This window comes from Euprymna scolopes, chromosome 7 (assembly GCF_053919585.1).
Source record: "Euprymna scolopes isolate OS-2025 chromosome 7, ASM5391958v1, whole genome shotgun sequence".
NCBI lineage: Eukaryota > Metazoa > Mollusca > Cephalopoda > Sepiida > Sepiolidae > Euprymna > Euprymna scolopes.
In genome coordinates this window covers 162,339,096-162,358,796 of record NC_136488.1, presented here as the reverse complement: position 1 = coordinate 162,358,796, position 19,701 = coordinate 162,339,096, and positions in this window count along the sequence as shown.

Genomic DNA, 19,701 nt, shown 5'->3' with positions numbered 1-19,701 from the left:
GGCTCTGGATTCACGTTATGTTTGTTCAGGGGAACGAGTGGGTGCACTTAAGCATTGTGCAACCCTTGCTTTAGAATAGACTCCCCTCACAGATATCCATTATCTCTCGAGATTAAAAAAACGCCATTACAAAATGTCGTCTGCGAATATTTCTTCTATTAGTTTAACTGAACTTAAATGTGTGAGACATTTCCTAATTATGGCCATTTTTCCCTTCCAAAAATTCAGCCTCGTTTTGAAGGCTTCGTTCATTGGCATCTATTCAATTTAGCACATCTTCGTTAGATGATCGTATTCTTTTCCTTATTTCTAATTAAAATAGCTGACGTCAATTTGAAATAACTTTAGGCTAGGCGTATTTCACTTCGTAATTAGAGCGGTTAGAATTGCTTCAAGTTTTTTTTGTTTTCCGCCGATGCAGTTAAGAGTTCGGGTCTATTGTATTGGATCGTTGCAATGTTCACGTGAGATTTATTGCATTTGATACGTACTTTGGTCTTGCGTTTCCATTCAACTCTTCTCCGCTACAATAAAAAAAAAATAAAAAGCACATCAAAGCCAAATTTGTTTCAATTGCAAAAAAAAAAAAAAAGATGGCGACTGTGAATAGCGTGTCTTAATGAATCCTTACACATACAAATACAAAACGTAAGAGCTGGAAAAGAACTAGTGAAGAATAAATGGAATTTTTTGTGGCGATTAATTAAAACATATTGTGTTAAAGTATAATCATCTTTAGATACAAAACTAAAATCTATAACAAATGGAGATTTGGTATCTGTCTGTCTTAAGCTGAAACTATACTATTACTTCTATTAACTATTGAACTGTGACATAACAGCCTATTTCTCTCTAACGTCACATAACACGTTGTATGTAGACTCGGTCGCGAAGGAAAATGATAACGTCGACACAACTTTTCTTCGTGGAAGAAAAAAGTATTTATTTTGTCATTTCACGTAACCAAAACAGCTATTCGCTATCAGTACAGTGTACCAGTTTGACAAAGTTGGACTTAAGCGTTTGCCAACCTTCACTGATCAACGGTGGTTGTCTCCTCTTTCTTCTCTTATTTCATTTCCTTTCTTTTGTCTCCTTGTTCCGATTCCGAATTTTCTCGATTTTCATCCATATGTATTTGATCCCGTGACGTCATCCTTACACCACACTTCCGAATGCTAACACGATAATGTTACAGTACAATTGTACAATTTATCTATCTATCAATGTGTGTGTGTGTGTGTGTGTGTGTGTGTGTAATAGCGATTTACTTGAAACGTACTCGGTTTGTATATACAAATCGTAATGGATTACAAAATCTTTCTCATAATTAGAGTTTTTATTATGAAAAAAATCTTTATATAAATTTTGTAAATTTTGAAAAAAATCCAAGCTCAATCAATGAATGCCTGAAGAGTACGTGACTAAATATGCAGCAATAACATAATTTTTCAGACATGTTAGTCGAAATACGAAACAATATTGTAAGGGATATCTTTTGAAAAGTAATAAATAACCACCTGAAAAAACTTGATATTTGCAACTTGGAGAATTATTATACTACACTATACATATATATATATATATATATATATATATATATATATATATATATATATATATATATATATAGTAATTTATAAAATATATATGGCGACTAAGCTACACTGAATATTCTGCGTTTCATCCACTGTAGGATTCGTCAGGCTTATGCGCGAATTTTGTGGTTGCTTCTTGTTTTTATATATGTTGAGGATTTCTAGTTAGCCAATCAGCTTTCTAGTATCCACCGCACCCCCTCCTATCAGCCAATGGGCATGCATTTTATCGAACAAAGGATCTGTTTTAGAACTAGGTTAGTGGTTTAAGGTAGATCTTTTCCCTCCTTTTTTTATATATATATGAATATACCTATGTGTACACACACACATGCACACACACATATATACATATATATATACACATATATGTGTGATCGTTTATGTATATTCATGTTTATTTGATTTATTTATTTGTTTGTTTTCTATTGTTATTGTTAGTTTTAAAGCTATTTTGTATCGCTATCCTAGAGTGAGTTTTATTTTGTGAACACAGTTGTTTGCTATTTCTCGTCTACAGTTTAATAGATTTTGAGGTTCTTTAAAGTACAGGATAGCAAATTTTTCATGGAGGCATAATTTACATGGGTCGTCTAAGTGTCTGCACGTGATAGCTTGTCTCATTATTTTCCATTCGACTACCGGCGAATGTCCGCTTTCTTTGAGTTCCCAGTATTTATTCGCTAGTGTTGTTTTTATACGGTGTTTTTTTATTTTTGAAGCTACTTTTGTGGTCATAGTATCGGGTTTTAAAATCTAAGGAAGTCATGCCTATGTAATATTTCTTGTTATTCGGGTTTTCTTTCGCAAATGTTGTTGCTTGATAAACTACACTTTTTGTTAGGCATTTATTTTGGACTGGGCAAATTGTGCGGTGTCTACAATTGCATTTATCTTGTTCGTTATTATTATTATTATTATTATTATTATTATTATTATTATTATTATTATTATTATTTCTGCTAGTGTTGGTTTTATTTCTGTCATGGTGTCTACTTTTTTATTGTTTATTTTGTTGTCGTTTACATTTTTTCATTTAGTATTTTGTCATTATGTGCTTTAATTATCATCTCTAAATTTTCGCAACAACTGTAAGATAACTTCAAGGTATTTTTATTGAAGATTTTGTGTAAGGGGTTGGTTGCGGGAAAGTGTTTTTGAATAAGATCTAGAAATTTCTTGCCAAGTTTTGTTTTTAACATTTGATTGTATGGGACCGTATACCAAATTATAGTTCTTTTTCTTCTATTTTTACTTTTATTATAGTTGTTGGTGTTTTGTTGCTTATATTTGATATCGATATTTTTGTATCCACTATTTTTTAGGGCTGTTTCGTAGATATTGGTTGACCTGTTAAATGCATTTTCATCGCTTGAGTTATTACTGAGTCTACTTACGATCGAGTTAGGAATGTGTTTTATAATTGACGGTGGGTGGTTGGACTTCACTTGCTACTCCAATTTACGTAAACCCTAAGTCCAACCACCCACCATCAATATCAGAAATAATAATAATAATAATAATAATAATAATAATAATAATAATAATAATAATAATAATAATAATAATAATAATAACGAACAAGATAAATGCAATTGTAGACACCGCACAATTTGCCCAGTCCAAAATAAATGCCTAACAAAAAGTGTAGTTTATCAAGCAACAACATTTGCGAAAGAAAACCCGAATAACAAGAAATATTACATAGGCATGACTTCCTTAGATTTTAAAACCCGATACTATGACCACAAAAGTAGCTTCAAAAATAAAAAACACCGTATAAAAACAACACTAGCGAATAAATACTGGGAACTCAAAGAAAGCGGACATTCGCCGGTAGTCGAATGGAAAATAATGAGACAAGCTACCACGTGCAGACACTTAGACGACCCATGTAAATTATGCCTCCATGAAAAATTTGCTATCCTGTACTTTAAAGAACCTCAAAATCTATTAAACTGTAGACGAGAAATAGCAAACAACTGTGTTCACAAAATAAAACTCACTCTAGGATAGCGATACAAAATAGCTTTAAAACTAACAATAACAATAGAAAACAAACAAATAAATAAATTAAATAAACATGAATATACATAAACGATCATACATATATGTGTATATATATATGTATATATATGTGTGTGCATGTGTGTGTGTACACATAGGTATATTCATATATATAAAAAATATATATATTAAAAAAAGGAAAAAAAAGGAGGGAAAAGATCTACCTTAAACCACTAACCTAGTTCTAAAACAGATCCTTTGTTCGATAAAATGCATGCCCATTGGCTGATAAGAGGAGGCGCGGTGGATACTAGAAAGCTGATTGGCTAACTAGAAACACTCAACATATATAAAAACAAGAAGCAACCACAAAATTCGCGCAATAAGCCTGACGAATCCTACAGTGGATGAAACGCAGAATATTCAGTGTAGCTTAGTCGCCATATATATTTTATAAATTACTAACTAGCTCTACCTACGTATTGAGCACTTTTGAAGTAAATACTTAAAGTTTACGCATAAATCTATACTTTCGTACATTAAATTTATGTGAGTAAATGAAGTACTTATATATATAGTGTAGTATAATAATTATATATATATGTATATGTATATATATATATATATATATATATATATATATATATATATATATATATATATATATATATATTAAGGGCTATCTACTTATTTTGTGCTTCCTTTTTAAAATTAAATGTTTTTAACTCTTTTTCAAAGTGTTTTTAACATGGTTTATTAACTACTTGTTCTTATATATATATATATATATATATATATATATATATATATGTATATATATATATTATCGCTTTCAAAGTTCCAAAATCAAGTCTCCTTAGTTGATAGTTTATTACATTTCAAAAGGAAAATCATTACAATATTGTTTGTTTGCAACTAACAAGTTAACAAAATTATGTCTCTGTTGTATTTTTGTGGCTTACTCATCAGATATGTTCCTTAAAAACATAGGAAAAACATTAAATTGTACAACTTACAAATAACCTGCATGTACCGTGAACATTCTTCTCGTTATGAGGATAACCTTCATACTGTCTTATCAATTTTATATATGGATGGAAAGTTTTCTAACTGAAAAAAATTAATGCGAAAATTTTTTATGTATGTAAATTTTTTAATCTAATTGGCATATACAATATATATGTTGTGGTGTGAGTATTTGAATAACTGACGAAGAAGATGGTTGGTTGGTTGGTTGTTTTTGTTTTACGGCATATCAACCCTTTTCAGGTTATTTAATGCTGAATCCAAAGATTTTGAAGAAAAATTTTTTTAATAGAATATATTTGTTGTTTTCAAGTCGGTTTCTATTTAACCCATAGTTGGGACCCTAACAGGTACTACCACTCCGGGTCAGATTGGACCTGGGAGCAATGGTAATTAAAGGGTGGCTCCACACTCCCCAAAGTCCGCAAGCTGGAGCCTCACCACTGGATATAGTTTAAGGTCATATCCAGGACCTACGAAGAACACATAACAGTCAAATAAATATGTATTAACGAAAATACATAAAAAAGGTAAACTGAGCAATATCTTTGCTCGATTGCTGGACTAGTTGTGATGGCCATACTCTCCGCGTGTCCGTCTCTGATTTCGTCAATCTGTTCTCGTTACCCTCGCCTTCAATGATGGTTTTAATAGTTACATGAAGAAAAGAAGTCATGTTAGTCACTTTGAACATTTTTTCACTATCTATTTTTTTTTTTTTTAATGTAATTTCAACCATTTCCGGCACGTTAAATCAGGGACGCTTAATCGTTGCTTAAAGTACGCAAAAGGTGTACAAAATATTTAGTTTGTTATTAATGGAAAGATGTTTTATCTGACATGGACTAATTATGAAATTGCAGGCATATTTATGAAAAGGATCTTGTCTATGTTTTTACGATGAAGATGGGATGACTGTTGGGCTGCCTTTGAAAAGCAACGTGCGTAATTAATGCACCCCCATTCATGTTGAAGCGATAATCTCTCTCCCCCCCCCGCTTCTCTCTCTCTTTCTCTCTCTCTCTCTCTCTTTCTTTCTTTCTTTTTATTTCTTGCTCTTCCTCTCTCACTCCCTCTTGTTTCCTCCCTTTCTCTATCGTGGTAAAGGGGAGGGGCTATGATGTTTCTCGAGTATGTTATGCTTGCGCATTCTCGCAATTCTCTACGATTCCAGCGTAGTAATACAAGTCGTAATACGCCAGAACCTGTCAACACTGCAAGTAAACGTAGCACTACTTCACCTTCTACGTTGCTTTTCTCACTCCTCTTTTTTAATAAGGTCTCTTGGTTTTTGTATCCTTTCTTTTTTCTCTATTTATATATAAACGACACTCTGTGTGTGTGTGTGTGTGTGTGTGTGTGTGTGTGTGTGTGTGTGTGTGTGTGTGTGTGTGTGTTCGTTACCTACCCACTCCGAAACGGCTGGCCCGATTTTTTTAAATTTCATACAAACATACTTTATGTATCTGAAAGTGTTCATAGAAAGGTTTTGTATCGGAATGCCTCCGAATGGAAAATCCATAATCGAAAAAATCCGATTAGAGGACGAACAGTCCCATTGTGACCAAAGTTAACATCCTTTTATAACCTAGCATCACGAGTGCTTTTGAGGAGGTTTTTTTTATCGCACAAGTAGAAGGGCTGGCGTATAAAATCAACAGGAGATGCTTTGATAAGACAGGGACGCGTTTCGAAGTAAATGTTTTTGTTTCAGCCACAATTGAACCATAATACTTCACTTTTGCGTTTTAAATTTTAATTCAAGCCATTATTTTATAAAATCAACAGTAGATTCTCTACAGTGCAATGTATTATGGATTAAGTCGCTGTAATGAAGCATGTGAAGCTTCGTCTCAGTGCATCGCAGTTGGTCCCCGCCTAGAGCAGACAATTAATCGATTTTATTGAAAAATAGGCGATTTCACCGAATTTCAATGGCAATAAAGTACTGAAAGTATGGAACATTTGTTAATCCTAATTCAATCCCGAGCAACGTCGGGTCTCCCTGCTAGTTTCATAAGGCACTTTTTATTTCGTTCTGTATTGATTCCTTTGATTGAGACCTAAACATATCCTTCTTTATTTGGCGCTGAAAAATTGTGTCCTGAATATTTGTGGTAAGGATTTTATTATTTGAATTATCGGGACTAATGTTCTTATTTTAAGTGTTATTTTCACAACGTTTCGGCCGATGTAAATCTCTGAATGGGAATCACTACTGATAATTATATATTTCTGTTCACCGCAAAGAAAATGGATATAGCATGTCTGCGGCACCCCAGTTCAGTTGATATAAAATTATAGATCACACCACTTCAATGGGATACAAAACAGTTACGGCACATCAGTTTAATTTATAACAAAGAATTGTGTTAGAGTTTGTGATGATTCTTTTCAGTTGGTTTAACTCAGTCAATTTTCCTGGTCACAATGTGAAGACAACGTCAGATTTTAATAAATGTGAAATGTCCACTGAAAAGATTATTTGTGTATCTACATAAGAGATTAAACTTTGCTTAAAGGTTTTGTCAAAATATGAACTAATATTAAAAAATTGCAAGATTTTGTTTTTTCGGTTTTATGTCAAGTTGGGTCTACTATGTTTGAGAACCTTAATATTATAGACGTATGATGTCACCTTGTCAAAGCAAAGATAGAATATAGTATTTTTTTTTAAATCAATTTTCACACCAAACAAGGCACGGTGCCACTTTGAAGTAGGGGGCTACTATCGGGGACATAAGTTGCAGGAGCATTATGAAGGGAGATGAGTAGCAAGATGTTTGTTCACATTACACTTGAACTTCTGCATGTCAGTACAGTTGGGAAAGCAGAATCCCGGAAGGGAGTTCCAAAGTCTAGCAGTTCTTGGGAAGAAACTATTGGAGTAAAAGGCTTTCTTACACCTAGGGATCTCTACTGTGAAGGAGCGGGATTTAGCTGCTTGTCAGGCTTGTCGGGGATAGTCACATTGAGGGGGTACAAGTGCTTGTCGTTCATCAGAGTATTCACGATTAAAGTACTTTTAGAACAGGCAGAGGGATGCAACATTTCGTCGGTGGGATAACAGTTCAGGACCTATCAGGTTGGCGACTCTCTTTTGAACCCTGTCCAGGAGTATGAGGTAAGCAGCAGATGCATCAGCCCAAATGTGACAGCAGTACTCCATACATGGGCGAATGGTGGCCTTATAGAGGTACAGGATACTTTCGGCCGTAAGTAATTTTCTAGCACGGTAGAGAGAGCCCACCTTCTTTGCAGCAGCCTTGGCAATGCTCTCAATGTATCTTATCCAGTTCATGTTCCCTGTAAACGTTAGACCGAGGAGTTTAAAGGAAGTACTTTCAGATAATGTGTTTTTAGCCATTGCTATTGGTGGTAGAGAAGATTTCTTGTAATTATTGAAGGAAACAAGCTTAGTCTTGGCAGCATTGAATGTGACCAACCATTTTTGTCTCCATTCCACTACAGATTGGAGATCATCCTCTAGTGTTTCTGCCATTTCCTTAGATATGTGTTCATTTGTTTTCTCCTCGTGCCTGTTATAGAGCATGGTGTCATCAGCAAATATACCCATCTCTAAAACAATTTTATCAGGGAGGTCATTTATGAATATCAGGAATAACAAAGGTCCAAGGATAGATCCCTGGGGTACTCTCACATTTATATCATATTGTTTAGATATACGACCGTCGAGAACAGCTTGGATTTTTCTCTTAAGAAGGATTTAAATACATTATGTATTCTTCCAGTGATACCATAAGATCTAATTGTCCTTAGAAGACCATCGTGCCATACCGTGTCAAAAGCCTTAGATATATCGAGCGCTACCGCTCTACCCTCCCCTGTTTGTCCAGTGAATGGTATATACGTTCAGAGATTACAGTTAAGATATCTGCTGTGGAACGGGCTTACCTAAATCCATATTGTTTGTCGGTCAGGAGTTTAGCAGCTATAAGGTGTTGGACTAGGGCTTGATTAACTAAGGACTCAAATATTTTGGCAAAGTGCGGGAGAAGGCTGATAATTTAATGGGTCAGTTTTTTCACCAGAATTCTTGAAGACTGGTACCACAGAAGCGGTTTTCCAGCAGTCAGGAAAGCAAGATTCGTTAAGGCATTTATTGTAAAGTTTGGAGAGAACTGGAGCAACCTCAGTGGATCATTTTTATTAGCACAGCCGGGTTGACATGCTTTTGAGGTGTCTGGGTTTTTATGATACGATGTACATGAGAAGGGGTGATTTTCAAATCGTCTAGTGAGGCGTCTGTCCGCAAAGGAAAGTCGGGGAGGGAGTGGTGTGCTGGGTCCAGTGTGGAGTTTGATGCCAACTGACTGGCAAGCAGGTTAGTCTTGTTGGTTGCCATGCAAGCAACCTCATGATTGTTTGATAGTGGGGGAACGGTTGACTGCCCATTATTTACTACACTGTATAGATTTTCCAAAAATCAGAGGTTCCTAATTCCTGTGCTTCGATGCGTTTTCTGGTGGTTTCAGTGTATTCTGTCTTAGCTGTCGCTATTTCTCTCTTACAATTACTTTTAGCTTCTATATACTTCTGTCTGTTGGAACTGAACTTTTGTCGGTTGAATCTGCGGTACACATGCTGCCTTTGAGAAATGGCAGCTGCATGAGCAGAAGTAAACCATTGGGGAGAGTGGGGCTTGTTATAGAATTTCTGTGTGGGAACATGTGCATTGCAGTTTTAAACCATTCAGTGGTCTCATTTGCGCACTGTTCAGCTGGAAGAGAAAAGATATTTCGCCATGGCATCTCTGATGAGTTCCCTGATGGCTTCCCAGTCAGCCTTTTTGTCATACCTCGTTGTTTTGAGCAGTGGCTCTTCAGTTTTAGAGCGGGAATTTAGGGCGATTTCTACCATTATCACAGTGTGATCAACATTTCCGAGTGGGCTGTGGACATTTGTTGTACAATGTACATTTGGAAACATCTGTATGAAGAGCAGGAGAACAAGAAAACCTGTGTCTTTTCCAATAAGGTTTGTCGGTTTGAAAGCAGACATACTGATGGTTGCCTTTGCAATCTCAACATCAGCATCTTATTCTGCTTGAATAACATCACATCCTTTCTGCTTCATTCGTTCCATGATCAGTTGGATAAGTGCTTGCATGTCTGCCCAATTCAACAAAAGTCATCCTTTTTCCCAGAAAATATCGTCGCCTTGGTAACGTTCACCTTTTTACATTCAACTTTCGACTTTGTATCTGATGTGCACAGGCCTTTATACTTTGTACAACATCATAAGCATCAAACACCACAGTTGCTCTACCATAATTTTCAACAGTGAATGGATCATAATCGTTGTCAACCGAACTGTAGATGCTCCCCTCCTTCAATTTCAGACGTGAAGAAGAGATCCTCCATCTAGTATGTTGTGCTCTGTGACTGGAACATTTTGCTGTGTACCACTGTCTGATTTTGTTTTGTACGTAGTTTCTGATTACTTCGGCAAGTTGTAATTTGTCCGCCTGATGCAAGATTCCTTTTCCCTCAAACAAAGACACAGTTCATAGGACATGACATCATCTAGCCAAAGATTTTCCATCTGAGAGACTACGAGAAACCTCTGAAACAGGAGTGTTGATCAATGCTACGATCTACAAGCATTTTTACGTTCTTGCTGGATGCTAGAGTTTTTACATTCAAACTCTGTTTGTGAGAGTATGAAAACATGTCCGTCCAATGTTTTAACAATTTAACTCTTCCGCTTTTAAAGAAGTCCTGCACATTAACGTCTTCATTGGCTTTAATTCTTGTGGTTATGTTGCGCAACAATTCATCACCTGAAAACGGTGTAATACTGTTTACCTTTTCCACAACTTTTGTCATCTCTTTTTAACCGAGAGAAAGACAACTGTTTAGGTTTTCCACTTATTATGTAACTTGTTTCAGTAAGATTTTGCATTGCAAGGTCATAAAAAGATGATACAATAGATGACATAGTTGAAACTGTTCTGTGATGCTCGGACATTCCACTCCCTCTCATCAACTCGCCTTAGTTTTTGAGTGAGCGCATTAGTGTCTGCTCGATCACAAGATCGGGGCCAAGACCAGCCTAGTATTAGCTGCTACGCCAGATTACGTAAAATCCAGAGTGGAACTTCTGATGTACATTAGGATTGTCGTCTTTCAAGGCATACATTTTTTGGAGATATAGACGAACCGATTTCAGATAATTCGGATGGCCAGCAGCCGCGAATATTGGCAGGCAAGCTGAGACAACACTGAGATGCGTCTCCCAAAACCCCATTCAATCTGCTGGAACAATTGCCCTAACTATACTTAGCATGTGCTGATAATTTATCCAGTTTGGTAGAGGTCATTGCTAGTTCATATTCTTTTTTCTCAGTTAAAGTGTTGTGAACTCTGTCTATGCAATCTGATTCCATTATTGAATCTAAATCACATTCGCTAGTTTCCATCAACATGTACAATCGCTCAAGTTCCTCCACTTGATCCTGAAAACCAGGTTAACCCTCCATGATCTTGGCAACAATCTGACGTGTAAGACACTGGTCCACCAGCGGGTGACCACGAAATGCTCGTTGCACTGCCTTTCTGTTCATCATGTGTACGACGGTATTTTCATTATATCCAGAAACATCCATCAAACTCCCAATGGCACCCAACACATGAAATACTGAAGGTATGGAAGGTGCCAAGCAACAGTATCGCATCCCTAATTAAACTATCATCTTTAACAGCGTTCACGATTTCAGACGCCTTCCAAAATAGCGATTGATCAAAAATTATGATAGGCAGCATGTTATATTTAACGATAGATTGCATAGGTAATTTAGGGTAAACAGGATACATGTTTTATCTCCTGGGTTTATATCTATCATTGAAAAGAATTGTACCAAAGATTTTCCCGGATATTTGCAGCCCTTATGCAACAGAAACATCATGCTTTGCCAACTGGGTGTACTCTTGTGGAAGCGAAAAGAGATTTCCCCAAAAATGTCCACTTTGCAATCACAGATATCAGATATGTATGGGATCGACATAAATTCTTTGAGATCATAGATATTAAGTGTGTATGGAACTGGCAGAAATTCTAAGCAATGATTGACTTTGAAAAGTGATCATCTTTAATATTGATCTTCGTCATTTCGACAAGTTTCAAATCGGACCCTTTTTTTTTTTGGCGTTGTATGCCATAACTAACTTGCTTCCCTGGTGTGATAGCTGCGATCATTCTCATCCTATGGAAGGTATCTTTTCCATTCAATGTTATAAAGTTATGATCCACGTTGTCTCCTGCAAATAACAGGAATGCCCATGTCACCGCCTAACACATCCGGACTAAGTGAACATGCTGCGTTGATTTCAAACTTTTCTACTTCTGGATATGATAAGGCAAATCCCATGTTTAAAAGACTATCAATCAAGAATCATGATCTATACAAGTGGTGCATTTGCACTGCAACATCAAGCTGCAGAGGAACAACAACAGTTTTTGGGCGCACTGCTTGAACGACTGTTTGTCTGATGTCAGTAACTTTTCTGGACGTGTCTTTCCCAACAAACAGATGTTGCAACAAGAACCGCAAACTTGCTGGGATAAAATCTAATGCCTCTACTAGATTCAGTTCTGCAGTTGTTGGATATCCTCCACTGACTCAACGGTTTGGAGAATTGCTTGTTTCTGTGCTTCCTTATCGTCTTCCCAAGGTGAAACATAGCATTCTCGAAAAATGTCAGATGGTTTGTTTCCCTAAATGTCACAATATTTTTGATGCCACGACAGCCGTCAGTCACGAATATAGTTTCCATATCGATATAGCAGCTTTTCTTTGAGGTACTGATTTCCGTACGCCGTGGATTTACTACCATGCAAATATTCTTCCATTTCAATGACAAGGTCTGATATTGTTAGCTGTTCTTCATGATTTTCCTCTAGGAACTCACAAACACGCTCGAATGCCTCATCCTGATCGCTGTCCTTTGGTCTTCCACTTTTTGATCGTTTAGTGGATTCAGCTGACGTGAATTGTTTTGGAATTCCGCATTGTACAGAAGTTGATGCTACATGACTTGTGGTAAACACAGTTTGATGCGTGAAGATCAACCGCCAAAATATTTGATCCGGCTTTGAACAACAATGGCTCACTCATCCCCTCTGGTTTTGCAATGGATGAATACAGTTTGAACAAATGCATCTGTCTTCACATGGATAATCTTTTCATCTGTCTTCACATGGATAATCGTTTTCAAGGCAGGATAAGCTGCTTCTAGCAGCTTATCCTGCCTTGACAGAGTTCAGAATAGATTTTGTAGCCAAGTGGGGGATGCTGAAACCACTATCAATAATTTCCCCCACTCTTTATCTGTGCCTAAATCTGAACGTAAATTCCATGAACAAAGTTTCTTTCTTAGAACTGCGCACCTGTAGAACTCTGTTTCATTTTCCTGCTTTCAAACTGACTATAATATGGTCATCTTCAAGTCAATGTAAACAAATTCTTGATGAGCCGTTCCCCTTAAGTAATCCAATTTACCAAATTTCCACTAATAACGATTATTACATTATACCATTGATTAATGCACAATCATTAACCCTTATCCTCGAGTGGCCTCCGGGCCTTAATAAGTGGTGACTCCGTTGTAAAAAAAAATCTCAAACCGCAAAATGTCGCTGCTGCTGCTGCTGCTACAACCTTATGACTTTCTTGATTTACTGCCTCCTTCCTCACGTTTCACTCTTAAAATTTACCGGAAGTAACTGAAATGTTAGAAAACTACCTGAATACATATACATATATACTTATACATATGGTTGGAACGTCATTTAAATTGGATGCATATTTGAAGTTTTTACGGGGGTTCTGTCCCCATAGGGTCACTTAGAGATAAGAGCACATAGTTTCAATATCACTTCCATTATTTTACTTGGAAAATTCGCATATATATATATATATGAATTTCATCAAAATATTTAAAGTTTTAAAGGAAGTTCGGCCTCCATAGCTCCCTTAGATTAGGAGGGCACTTAGAGATTCGAGACCACTTCCATTGTTATTCAAAAACTTTTTTACATATGATTTAAATTTTTAAATTCTTTTAAACTCCTCGGTCTAACATTTACAGGGAACATGAACTGGAATAGATACATTGAGAGCATTACCAAGGCTGCTGCAAAGAAGGTGGGCTCTCTCTACCGTGCTAGAAAATTACTTACGCCTAAAAGTATCCTGTACCTCTATAAGGCCACCATTCGCCCGTGTATGGAGTACTGTTGTCACATTTGGGCTGGTGCATCTGCTGTTTGTCTCTCATCGCCAACCTGATAGGTCCTGAACAGTCATCTAGGCTTCAGCCTCTGTCACATCGACGAAATGTTGTATCTCTCTGCTTATTCTACAAATACTTTAATGGTGAATACTCTGATGAACTACAAGCACTTGTACCTCCTCGGCGTGACTATCCCCGACAAACCCGACAAACAACTAAGTCCCAACTCTACACAGTAGAGATCCCTAGGTGTAAGAAAGCCTTTCTCTCCAATAGCTTCTTCCCCAGAACTGCAAGTCTTTGGAACTCCCTTCCAGGATTCTGCTTTCCCAACTGTACTGATATGCAGAAGTTCAAGTGTAATGTGAACAAACATCTTGCTACTCATCTCCCTTCATAGTGACCCTGCAACTTATCTCCCCGATAGTAGCCCCCTACTTCAAAGTGGCAATGCGCCTTGTTTGGTGTGAAAATTGATTTAAAAAATATATATATATATTTGAAGTTTTAAGAGAGTTGTGCTCTGATTTTTCTCTTAAGGTTCACTTAAAGATTTGGGGACAATTCCATGGTCTTCCTCGGCCAATTTTACATAAGAATATACTTTTCACTTGGGAATGAACAAACATGCACACATACACACAAGCAGATGTTGAGTTTTATATATTAGTTTGAGAAGAAACTTATTGCATAATTTTTCATTTTGATGCCAAATGATGTATTTTCAAATAATTTTTCGTTATTATACCGTTACTTCATATATCATTTAAAGAGCGTTTTTCGCTCTATGTAATCGTTTAAATTACAATCATTTCAAAACAAGTATGATTTCTTTTCAAAGCATTAAATACAAGATGGAAAGAAATCAAATTCGTAGAATTTTCTTATTTCGATTCAAGCTGGGTTGAAAAGCTGCTGAAACAGCTCGTGATATCAACGAAGCGTTTGGTCCAGGAACAACTACTGAAGACACATTGCAATGGTGGTTTAAGAAATGTCGTGACGGCGACGAGAGTCCTGAAGATGATGAGCGTAGTGGTCGGCCATCGGATGTCAACAACGATCAATTAAGAGCCTTAGTTGAAGTCAATCCACGCATAACTGTTTGAGAATATGCTTCTGAATTAGACGTAACGTATACAACAATCTCCAACCACTTGAGAGAGATCGAAAAGACAAAAAATTTGATTAATGAATGCCTCATAAATTGAATGACAACCAAAAAAAAAAATGCTATTATGACGTGTTATCTTCCCCTCTTTTACGCAACAAGAACAACCCATTTCTCAACGGGGTTGTGACTTGCGATAAAAAGCGCTTTTTTTATGACAACCGGCGGCACTCAGCTCAGTGGTTAGATACCAACGAAGCTCTATGACCCCAAAGTCAGAGTTGCACCAAAAGAAGGTTTGGTGGTCTGTGATCGGTCTCATCCATTAGAGTTTTTTGAATGCAGGCGAAACCATTACGACAGAGAAATATGCATCAGAAACTTCGACAACAACACCCAGTATTAGTCAACAGAAAATGCCAAATTCTCCTCCATGACAATGCTCAACCGTACGTCGCTAAACCGACGATGCAGAAGTTGAACAAGTTGGGCTACGAAACTGTCTCATCCGCCATACTCTCCAGACCTCTCACCTACTGTCTACCACTTTTTCAAGCATCTTGACAATTTTCTGCATGAGAGATGCTTCAAACGCCTAAGCGATATCAAAAACCCCTTCAACGACTTCATCGCCACGAAAACGAGATTTTCACATTACTCGCATAAATACACTTGTTTTACCTTGGCAAAAGTGTGTTGATTCTGATGGTGCTTATTTCGAATCAATAAAGTTTTGTTTGAATTGAGATATGCTCATTTGAATTTAGAAGTTAAAAACCGCAAAACCTTTTTTGTCAACCTGATATAAATATAGATGATTGTATGAAAAAGGAAACCCATTTAAATTAAAAAAAAAAAATTTCACATTTACTAATCTAAGTGAAGTATCGCTAAAATATTTTCATTTATTCTTAACAATTTTTCTTTTTATCGCACAAGAAATTTATTGCAAAATAAACGGATTTAATCTCATCACAGAATTAGACGTTTTGTTTTTCATGGAGTCTTCTTGGCGGACAAAATTATCATAATAACATCACAAAATTTTTTTTTAAAATCAGTACAAACGGGAATATTTCTCAGCTGGGTTAGTCCATTGCTATACTCGAAAGGGGTGGGGGGATGTTACCACAACTTTCGGTTTCGATTTGACTTGTTATCTACAGGAAAAAATATATATATAAAGTACGGGTGCTACTTTGTTCTGATGTATGTAAGGAAGAAAATGTCTAGACCTTTTTCATTCTTTATTTAGTTGTTTTTTTCTATACAAATCTTCAGTCTTCAGGTCAAGCAATGACCTTTTAATTTCTTGCATATGTATATGATGTATATTTGTTGAACTCTGGAGTGTTCACGTCAATGAAATTTTATTGATAATTTACGAAAAATGACGAAAATTTAGTTGGTTTCAGCTCTCCATTCCTCTGAATAGATTACTAGGCCATCAACTACTTCTTGTTAAAGGCTGAAATTTCGCACAGTCTCTTCTTTGGGCGTTACAGTTAGGGTTCCATGCTCAGTAATCACAAATTACTTTGAAACCAATCAAAATTAAAAATTATGCAATAAGTTTCTTCTCGACCTAATATATAAAACTCAACATCTGCTTGTGTGTATGTGTGCATGTTTGTGTGATGTTTGTGCATTCCCAAGTGAAAAGTATATTCTTATGTAAAATTGGCCGGGGAAGACCATGGAATTGTCCCCAAATCTTTAAGTGAACCCTAAGAGAAAAATCAGAGCACAACTCCCTTAAAACTTCAAATATATATATATATATATATATATATATATATATATATATATATATATATATTTAAATCAATTTTCACCCCAAACAAGGCAGAGTGCCATTTTAAAGTGAGGAGCTACTATCGGGGACATAAGTTGCAGGGCCACTATGAAGGGAGATGAGTAGCAAGATGTTTGTTCACATTACACTTGAACTTCTGCATGTCAGTACAGTTGGGAAAGCAGAATCCCGGAAGGGAGTTCCAAAGACTTGCAGTTCTGGGGAAGAAGAAGTGTTTTTCTTGCTCTGCTGTTGTGTTGAGTCTGATATGAGATGTAGATCACAGGACAGAGTGTAAATACATATCATACCAGATTCATAATACATAAATAATAAGTAGAAACGGCATGCATATTAATTCTAAAAGGCAATCTAAAAGTTCTATTGTTTCTCAAAGCATCTGGGGATTAGAAGCACAATATAAAGTTGGTGGGGGGGTATTTTTTTGTTTTGTTTTTGTTTTGTTTTTGTTTTGTTTCTTTTTTTGTAAATATTTTACTATTAATTCTGTAAAATTTATTTCTTTGTATTTAATTTGGTAGTCTCGTAGACTTTATCTATCATTTTACTAATATTATCGTAGTATGGTAGGTACGGAGCAAAAATAAATGAATAAATATAGGGGGACATAGTTTTGAAAGCCGATTTATCATAATTTCTTTGTAGGTTTCCGGCTACTTTTTGATTGTATTTGAAAGATTAAGTACTAAACTTAATTTCCAAAGGGGAAAAAATATTTGTACCCGTGAAAAACAAAAGTTATGAAAAATGTTTTCACGGCGAGCTAACCAATTCAGCTAAGTTTTGAAGTTAAATAAATTCATTGTAAAAATCCTTTAAAAGATAAATATTAGTTTTCTGGGTCTATTTCAAAGATAATTTTTCAAATAATATCCTAAGATATTGAATTAAATGAATAAAAAAACAAACACCTTGTTTGCACAAAAAACAGCTGAATTAGCCCCCAAACTGGGTGTTTTTGCCGTCGCAAAAAGCACAACAAACCGTACTTTTGAAAATACAGAATATAGTGAGGCCCAAAATTGGAGACAGTCGAAAAGCTGTCTGAGAATGACGTCATGTAATTAAAAGGAAGGAGGGGTGCTGGGTTTATTTTTATTTTTTCCCCAAACGTGCATCGGTACATTTCTATTGTAAACGTTTGTATAAATTTTACCATTTTTTATTTTAATTATTTTTCTATGTTCCTGTTTTTAATTTTTTTTTTTTTAATTATTGGCCAATATTATATAAAAATTATGTTACACCGAAAATTTCACATCCTTGCGAGCAAGGAAATTATTAAAATCTTGCATATAAAAATTATGCGAAATTTGTAATTTTAAAAAAAGTAGAAATATTTTTGCTATTATAATTTTTTGTGTGAAAATATTCAATAAACAATGCTTAATTCAATGGTAATATCGGTAGTTTGAGAAATTCATTTTCCTTCGAGTTATATTGAATTCATTAATACGGACTTTAGGGGCTTTTTTCGTAATGTCCCTGTAAAAAAATTTTTTTATTGTTACAAATTACGATGCTTTATTTATATAAAAAAAAGCAAAAATAAATTCTTGCGTTTTTTATTTACTACTGAAAACCATAACTTTAATGAAGGTATTTTTTGTTTAAACAAAATAATGCATTTTCACTAAGATTTAAATAAAAATACTCAGTTCATTATATTCCGCGATCATTATTTAATAAATACTGAAATTTTCATTAAAATTGGTTAATTGCCTAATTGTTTGTAAATTTTTAAGTAAAGGGAAGGGTCAAAATGTTTATTCATTTTGCGCATCGAACTCTTGGTAGTCTAGTAGACTACCAAACTTTATTTATCTTTTTTACTAATATTATTTATTTATTTATTTATTTATTTATTTATCCTTTGCTTTGAGTGACTCGTAATTTTTACTTTTTTTTTTTACATTTATGACCTTTCTGAGCTACAATTGTCTTAATTATCATCTTTGTATTTAAATATCAGTTTTCTCCTATGAATTTAAAATTGGAGTTATTTTTCTTGAATATAAAATTGGAGTTATCTTTCTTGAATGTAAAATTGGAGTTATCTTTCTTGAACATAGGGGGGGGGAGAAAAAGTGGAGTTATCTTTCTTGAATTTACATTGGGTATATTTAGGTTACTAAGTTCTTACTTTGTGAGAATTCTTAAACTAAAAAAAGCAATTTTACCATAAAAAGGTGGCATTTCTTAATAAAGGATAGTGTTAATAATTTGTAGTAACTCGTAAATGATCAAAACATGGAAAGAATTTAAGCAGATATACCAACAAACGAAAAAAAAGTAAAATTGGAGTTATCTTTCTTGAATTTAAATTGGAGTTGTCACCCTTTAATATAAACAGCTTACTTAGATTTTAATTTGTAAAATTTCTTTTCTTTTTCTACAAACAATTTGATTTTTTTTTAATAAACATCATTAATTTTTAAAAATTAATCCATTATTGCCATGGTGTTCTAATTTACAAATGATCTGTGAGGCACTCTATTTAAAAAATTAAAATAAAGCAAGGTGACATTTCTTTGTAACGAATACACTATCCGTTACAAAGAAATGTCACCTTTTTTATCGGATAGTGTTAATTACGTTACAGTAACTTGTAAATGATTAAAACAGATAAAGAATTTAACTGAGAAACCAACAGATGAAAAGTGAGAGTAAAACGTTCAAATTCATAACGTATGAATTGGCGTTTTTTGATAATTCGTCACTGGTTTGATTGAGATAATTCCATTTTACTAAGAATCATCATCATCATCATCATCATCATCATCATCGTCGTCGTCGTCGTCGTCGTCGTCGTCGTCATAATAATAATAATAATAATAATAATAATAATAATAATAATAGCGAGAAATCAATAGTAAGCGGCTGTTGCGA